We start from the raw sequence: 8,811 nt of genomic DNA, 5'->3' as shown, positions 1-8,811 counted from the left end.
AAAGATAGGAAAGACATCACAGGTAAATAGAGTAAAACTTAAACTATAAAACTTCAACTATAGACACCATGTGTGCATATACACTCACCTAAAGGATTATTAGGAACACCTGTTCAATTTCTCATTAATGCAATTATCTAATCAACCAATCACATGGCAGTTGCTTCAATGCATTTAGGGGTGTGGTCCTGGTCAAGACAATCTCCTGAACTCCAAACTGAATGTCAGAATGGGAAAGAAAGGTGATTTAAGCAATTTTGAGTGTGGCATGGTTGTTGGTGCCAGACGGGCCGGTCTGAGTATTTCACAATCTGCTCAGTTACTGGGATTTTCATGCACAACCATTTCTAGGGTTTACAAAGAATGGTGTGAAAAGGGAAAAACATCCAGTATGCGGCAGTTCTGTGGGTGAAAATGCCTTGTTGATGCTAGAGGTCAGAGGAGAATGGGCCGACTGATTCAAGCTGATAGAAGAGCAACTTTGACTGAAATAACCACTCGTTACAACCGAGGTATGCAGCAAAGCATTTGTGAAGCCACAACACGCACAACCTTGAGGCGGATGGGCTACAACAGCAGAAGACCCCACCGGGGTACCACTCATCTCCACTACAAATAGGAAAAAGAGGCTACAATTTGCACGAGCTCACCAAAATTGGACGGTTGAAGACTGGAAAAATGTTGCCTGGTCTGATGAGTCTCGATTTCTGTTGAGACATTCAGATGGTAGAGTCAGAATTTGGCGTAAACAGAATGAGAACATGGATCCATCATGCCTTGTTACCACTGTGCAGGCTGGTGGTGGTGGTGTAATGGTGTGGGGGATGTTTTCTTGGCACACTTTAGGCCCCTTAGTGCCAATTGGGCATCGTTTAAATGCCACGGCCTACCTGAGCATTGTTTCTGACCATGTCCATCCCTTTATGACCACCATGTACCCATCCTCTGATGGCTACTTCCAGCAGGATAATGCACCATGTCACAAAGCTCGAATCATTTCAAATTGGTTTCTTGAACATGACAATGAGTTCACTGTACTAAAATGGCCCCCACAGTCACCAGATCTCAACTCAATAGAGCATCTTTGGGATGTGGTGGAACGGGAGCTTCGTGCCCTGGATGTGCATCCCACAAATCTCCATCAACTGCAAGATGCTATCCTATCAATATGGGCCAACATTTCTAAAGAATGCTTTCAGCACCTTGTTGAATCAATGCCACGTAGAATTAAGGCAGTTCTGAAGGCGAAAGGGGGTCAAACACAGTATTAGTATGGTGTTCCTAATAATCCTTTAGGTGGGTGTATATATATATATATACATACCATGTGTGCATATATATATATATATATATATATATATATATATATATACATACACACACACACCCAGTTGATTAAGTACATTGACAGTTGTTTTGTATTGCATGTTTTCTGAATTGGTATGTTGAAATATTTCTAGAACAGAAATCAAACCTAAATAAAACCAGGTTCAAAGTTATTGTTTCATGTTATTCACAAATTAATATTTTTTCACACACACACACACACACACATGTTGGTTTTTGTGGTTTATGGGGACTCTCCGTAGGCGTAATGGTTTTTATACTGAACAAACTGTGTGTGCTATTGCCCTACACCAACCCTACACCTAAACTTAGCCCTCACAGGATACTTTGTGCATTTTTAGATTTTCAAAAAAACACCATTTAGTATGTTTTTTAAGCCTTTTGAATTACGGGGACATAGGCAGTGTCCTCATAAACCACCTTCATATTGTAATACCTCTGTCATACCCATGTCATTATACAAATTTGTGTCCTCATAAACCACACACACACACACACACACACACACACACACACATATATATATATATATATATATATATATATATATATATATATATATATATATATATACAGTATATATATATTCTTTCCACTAGACTAAAAAAAAGACAAGTTATTGAATCAAAATAGCACAAAAACACAAAATTATGAATGAAAGTGGATGAAAAACAATGGTTTTGCCTGTAGTATTTTGCCGTTTACAGCAACTTACACCAAGTCTGCAACATCAATAAGGTGTAAATGCTTTAAAGGGACAGTATATCACAAAAAATATAAAAAAAAATAATTTAGTCACCCTCTTGCCTGCTTTATTTCTTCGGTGCAACACAAAAAGCAATATTGTGAAGAATGTTTCTGATTTTGACCACACAATGAAAGTCAGTGGGGTCAAACAAACATTTTTGGATCCCATTTCCTTTCATTGTATGGAAAAAGCAAAAAACACTGAGACATTTTCAAAACACCTTCTATAAGTCAAGCATGTATGCAACATCATGATAAATGATGACAGAAATTTCATTTTCAGCTGAACTAGCCCTTTAAATGAATGTGGGTTGATCCCATCCAGGTGCATTCTGACAAATTATTTTCATCAAAGCACTCTGTGTTAGACTTATCCATGCTGTGTTCCCTTTATAGAGGAGACATTGTTGAAACAGATTCAGATTCAACTAAATAAGCCATTGTACAATGAACGATTGCAGCGGAGAAACATCTGGCAACAGCAGGCCGCTGGAGTGTTTGTCCACAGATGTGGAACAATTCCAGCTCAGATTTACAACAAGGACTACATGCAATATGCAGCGTAATGGCCTGGATCAAAAGCCCCAAATTGAGGAGCTAAAGATTGCGAATCAGATTAACGACTCTTGCACAATACCGACAGCTGTTCGTAACACGGAGAGCTAAAGATATTCCCACAGATTAACAGCGATGACAATGCCAGCAGCTGCTGCTAAAGCGGATAATAACAATAGACGGGCGAGCAGACTAAGAAGATGGAGAAAAACATGTGCTATCATGACAAAGGGGTTGACAGACTCAAATGCTTTACATCCCACAATCCCAGAGGATCAAACGGGCTTTGTATCAGCGCGCAGCTCGGCACTTAACTCTTACGAGAGGGCTCCAAAACTAATCTTGCCGCTGCTGCCGTTGCTTTTCACTGAGCAAATCCTGACTGTGATAGTGTTGTTACAGGCCTGCTGTCTCTGGAACAAAAATGATGGAGTGAACGCCATTGTCACAACTCAAAGAAGCAGCAAATCAGTCTCTGACATTGTCAGTGTTCAGTTAAGCACTGTCGACAATGGGAAGCTGCCTGTGTGGTCCACACAAAATGACTTTGTGGGGCCTCCGTTGATAGAATTACTGTTGTTATTAATAGTTCAGTATACTGTACAGTATATCCAAAGATTTACGAACAAAATATATGTAGACCAACTGACTTGGCCTAGTCTTTTCATTTTCATGACATTATCAGACTTGCTTTATTCTTGTCTTATTCACTATAAAAAGGATTCTTCAGAGTTGTAAATGAAACAAAGATTATTGAGTACATTTGACAAGAAAAGTCTATTTCCGACATTCTAATTTAAAACAATTTCACGCGTAATTCAATACCTGACGTTTCTTTGTAATTATTGGTGGAATTGAATAGCAGTTTCTGAGTGAAAATAGTTTCAAAGGAATTTGTTTTCAGTGATTTACTTTTTTGATTTTTTGAATAATTGCAAAGAAATGACAAGTAGCCTAAACAAATTACTACATATTACACATGACATTTAGAATTAGACTGAAATAGTATTTTCTTGTAAAATATACTTTTAAAAGTATTTTTTTAATCTGAACATGCACACACACACACACACACACACACACACACTTTTTTCTACCATATTGGAGACTTTCTATTGACTTCTATTGTTTTTTATACTGAGCTTATTATATTTTCTATCCCCCAAATCCTCACAGAAACCTTTTTGGCAATATTATATTTTCATTAAGACATCATTTTGTATGCTAATTCAGTCATTTTCCTTCATGTAGGTGATTTCAGGTTGAACTGTTTTACTCGAGGGGATATTTGGTTCACACCAACATACCAAAATCTGACCCAAACACACTAGAATATTAGACAAATGCCATTTTCTCCCAACACTCCACATGCAAATGCTCCAGGAATCATGTGTTTGACCTTTAGTTCCTAATGTTGCTAATGACATTACCTTTGGGGTCAGAGGTCATCGGAGACAGGTCTAGGGGGTGTCAGTAATGTCCTGCAGTGGGTTGTTAATTATGATCATGCATGCTTCCCATCAGCATCTTACTAAGGCTCAATTTCAAAACATTTGGTTTAGTTTTTTCTGTTTGTGTATTTTTAACTCAGAGCAGCCTGAAGTCGTTTGTATTGCTATCTGTAAAGGGCAAGTTTTTTATTTGTTGATAATGAATCTTTCTGTCTTAAATCAGCGTACCTTTCACACTCAAATAGGTAGGGTAAAACTGGGTGATAAAGAATGCTATAAACGTGACTTTATTTGAAAGCAGACTATATTGTTATAAATCTAATAATGTAATGGATGTCGCATGTGTCTCTGCGCCACAACAAATGGCCAACAGATGGCAGCAGTGTGCTGTCCAGATTGATTTAGATTAAAAAAGGGCTTCTTAAAGCATACATGGAATGATGAAAATGCTTTGTGGTATATGACTTTTAGCTACAGTAACTGCAAGATCTGCAATTCCTTATGTCCTATTAGATATGTTAAAATGAGCAGCTGGATGGCAGTAGAACTGAGGTGAGTTTCTTCTCATGATAGAGCAAAAATAAAATTAATATTTGAATTTTAATGTAAAAATATAAGCGGTTGAGTAGCAGTGTTTAGTACAGATTATATCTGGTTTGTATGCAGTTTTTAAGACCTCATAAAATTGAGAAAATACATGCAATTTGTAATTTAAAAAGTTAATTTGTTAAGCTAATTTAAGTGAAAATAAAAAACTAAAATTGTCCAAAAATAAATTATACATGTAATTAAACATGAATATATTTGACAATAATACACATTATGATATAAAATATCAGTCCTGTTTTATTTGTCAATTCTTTTTTATTTCATTTATTATTTTGGAGGTAATTAAAACACTATCCAAGCTTTTATAATTATGGGGAAAACACTTTGAATATCTGTATTTGCATAAATACATTTTATAATTGAAATAATAAATCAAACTGTTTTTAATAATTTCTGCATTTAATTAAATGGTTGTGAATTGCAAATAAACAGTGAGATAATATTTCCATCATACATTATCATTCATTCGTATAACATTTTATCTGTAATTCAGAATAGGCTTTCCTAGTCTCATGGAAAGGGACATGTTTACATTTTCCTCCATGTATTTACCACATTTAATGAAGAATGATGTCATTCTTTAAGCGATGAAACACAGTTGTATTATTACAGCAGTGTGTTTAGTCTCTGTAGGTGAAAGAGACGAAGCTTTTCGGAGGTGTTACAGTACGGCTTGTGTGCTTTGCGAGTCAGTGGGACAATAGGTCATCTGTGCCCTGCACAAGAGGGTGGAGACGCCATCGCCTGGGAGACTAAAGCTTCTCACCTAATTGGCTGATTTGGGGTTTTGAATCGTTTACTTTGGACCGACTCTGTTTGTAGGATTTTGTTCTCAATTAAATGTGGAATGCAGAGTTTTTTGGGGTGCCTGTGCCTTTTCTTTTTATTCATAGGCAAATATAAAGGTCCCTTTAGAGAGGTTTGTGGAGTGAGCGAGAGCGATATCACCTAATCCGAAGTCTTTTAACAGTCTTTTTAGCAATCTGATTTAACTCTTGGGATGTCAAAGTGTTTCTGCTATAGGCGCAAATACACAAGAGCCACTTTAGCACTCTTTAAATCTTTTTTGTTGTTGTTTTTCGGCTTAGAACACACTTTAAAAATGCAGGAAAGCCTATTCCAGTTTTTTGGTTTGAACGTAAAAAAGCGCATTTAACGCAAGGGACATATAAGCTTTAATGAACCAACATTAGAACAAACACTCTTCGACAACTTTGAAATGTGTCTCTCCAGCCTTCATGGGCAAGGAAAACATAAAAGGCTGACCAATCTTAGACGACACAAAGAGGAGCTTTATTCTGAGCATGAAAATCAGGCTGATCTAAAATAATTAATATGTCCTTGAGAAAAACAAAGGGCCCTCACAGAGCGAGAGACGGAGCTATAGAGATAGGAAAGATGGCTGATAATTGTTTTCAAGTCTTAGGCTATCTGTAAATGAGTTTGTTGTGCTGAAAACACTGTGTTTCCTGTCTTTTATACAGCTCCCAGTTTTTTTCACCGATGCTTTCTATTCCTTGCCTTTGTTTCTTGTCATCCCAGCTCTCATATTTACTGTCTTCCTGGCTTTCATGGAGCTCCCGCTGCAAATTCTTTTGTGTACCAGGCTTTTAACATCTTTGCCCGGCTATTTATTTCTCCTCTCTGCTTTCACCCCAGACTTTGAATCTGTGCAACAGAAGACATTTTACCTCAGCTTTTATTGGTAATTAGGCGATGTCCTCCCTCACCCCCGTGACCCCTGTGAGATGCATCAGGATCACAGAGTAAACAAGCACAGAAGGGACTCATGCTACATGCACAGAGATGGTTTGTGCTCAGTGTTTATTTCTTTCTTTCGATGTCTCAGTGCAAATATTCTGAAACTATTTGCTGTAACATTTGCTCAAAGGGAATGTTTCCATATCAAATGCTTTTTCATTAAGATCAATAAATTTTTTTAGCTATAAAATGTATATATTTATATGATTACTATAATTATATATGTACTTTAGACTGTACATAAATAAATATACAAGTATACGCTACCAATCCAAAATTTGGATTAACTTGACAGTATTTATGTTTCATTTTACCTTTATGCTTAAATGGTTGGGATTAGCTTGTAAATAAATATGAAATATGAATTAGTTTGAATTAAGTATTAGTATATAGATAAATATGAAGTATGAATCTATTTGCAAAACTACTACTATTATAATTACGTTATAACATATTTATAGGACAGAAGGAAAGGCAAGTGTCCAACATATGTGCACTCCTTCAGTGGATCACAAATGAAGAGTTCATTTGCAAAAGCAGATAACTCCGTTTTTAACCATTTTCAAAAAGCATGTTTTTTCATTGTGCATTCCAATCAATTAGGTAAATTAGGTAAAAAAGTAACTAAAAAATACTAACACAATAAAACACACACACACACACACACACACAACTCTTCATAATAATAAAGATTCACTGTAAAAAATAAGTGTAATTTTAACTGTAAAATTTTGTAAAAACGCTACTGAAAAAATACTGTTAATAGGTTAACAGTAAGTTCCTGTACTATATACAGGGAAAAACGGTAAAAGATCTAACCAGACATTTCATGTAATTTTACAGTAAAATGCTGTTAATTGTACAGTTTTTAGAAGTTAAAATAACAAATCAATGTATAATTTACAGTCGAAAACTGTAAACTGATATTCCCAGAATTCCCTGCATGACACTCCACAAGTATTTTGTTTACATAATCATGTTTTTTAATAGTTTTTGTTATCAGTTATGTACATTTGGGCTTTATGTTACTGCATCTGTTGTTTAATGAAAGTTTATTGCATTAAGTATCATGTGTGTTACCATGATGGTGTTTTGTGTTTGCATGAATGACTCTGTGCACCTTCTGAATATTAGTATATACTTCTGTTTGTGGTGAAACTACGTGTGATGAGCTTTGATTCTTCATGTGGCTTTCTCTTTTACCACCTGCATTATTATGGTGGTTGTCAGTATGTTAAAGGTACAAAACAGATTTTAATAGCAGTGTGTGTTGTTGAACTTAGTGGTTTACATTCTGATTTCCTTGTTTGTAAATGACAGTTTTATACTGTAAATTACAGTTTTGTTCTGTAAATGTGTTTACAGTTTTTCTGTATTTCTTACAAAATTATTCTGGCAACCACAGCTGCCAAAATGATTTCGTAAAAACTACAGATTTTTTTCTTTTTTTTTTACAATGTGTACAAAACAGAAAAGAGAGCAATTTTAACTGTAGGGCCCCCATTGAAAAGGACAATATTCAGATCAGTGGACATCATTAGTTTCTCAGTGCCCAAATCTTTTAAAATTGAATCTTTGTTTAGGCTGCATTCTCGAACAGCTGTAAACATAGAAAAGGGAAAAAATAGAGAAATTTAGTAGGCTAATAGAAAAAAAAAGTCTGAATCAATTATTATTAGGTTGTTTGTTTTACTGTTTGTTTATTTATTTATACATTCATTCTTATCAGAATCAAAGGATTTTATATGGTGGGGTCCAACGCGCTCTGAACCACACACTTTCCCCAACTTTCTTTCCCTAAGAGGCTGTTGAAAGGGATGTCATCGGGGTGGAGAATCTGTGGTTGTTTTGCGAGGGGTGGACGTGGAGTTCTTCCGCATCGGTTTTTGGGAAGGGTTCTTCTCAGCATCACGCTAAGCTGCTAACGTTAGCTCTCGGACTCTAATCCCTTCAACCAGTGGGGAGTGATGACACTCCGTAAATACCAATAACAAATAATGAAGCATTGCTTTATCTGTGTGATGGGAGCCGAGTTAATCTGTGGACCACTCTTGACACTCAATTAAAAGTGAAGAATGTGTCCCTCTCCGAGTTTCGGAGGAGTTCAAGGGTGGACCGCGTTCGCCGACATGCTTGCTAAATACATGAAGATGAGAAGTTCGGTGACATGTTGGGACCTCAAGAGCCTTTGGCTGCCTTGTTTAGCTTAGTGCCGCGGACTTGATACGAACAAACAGAGAGGAGTCGAGATAAGAACCTTAAATTCCGTCTAGTTGAAGCAAAAACAGGACAGCTGAAAACTGAATGCAATAAATAGGCTGTGTGTCAGGTGAACACTATA

The sequence above is a fragment of the Barbus barbus genome, assembly GCF_936440315.1.
Source record: "Barbus barbus genome assembly, chromosome: 42".
Taxonomy (NCBI): domain Eukaryota; kingdom Metazoa; phylum Chordata; class Actinopteri; order Cypriniformes; family Cyprinidae; genus Barbus; species Barbus barbus.
This window is presented reverse-complemented; position numbering follows the sequence as displayed.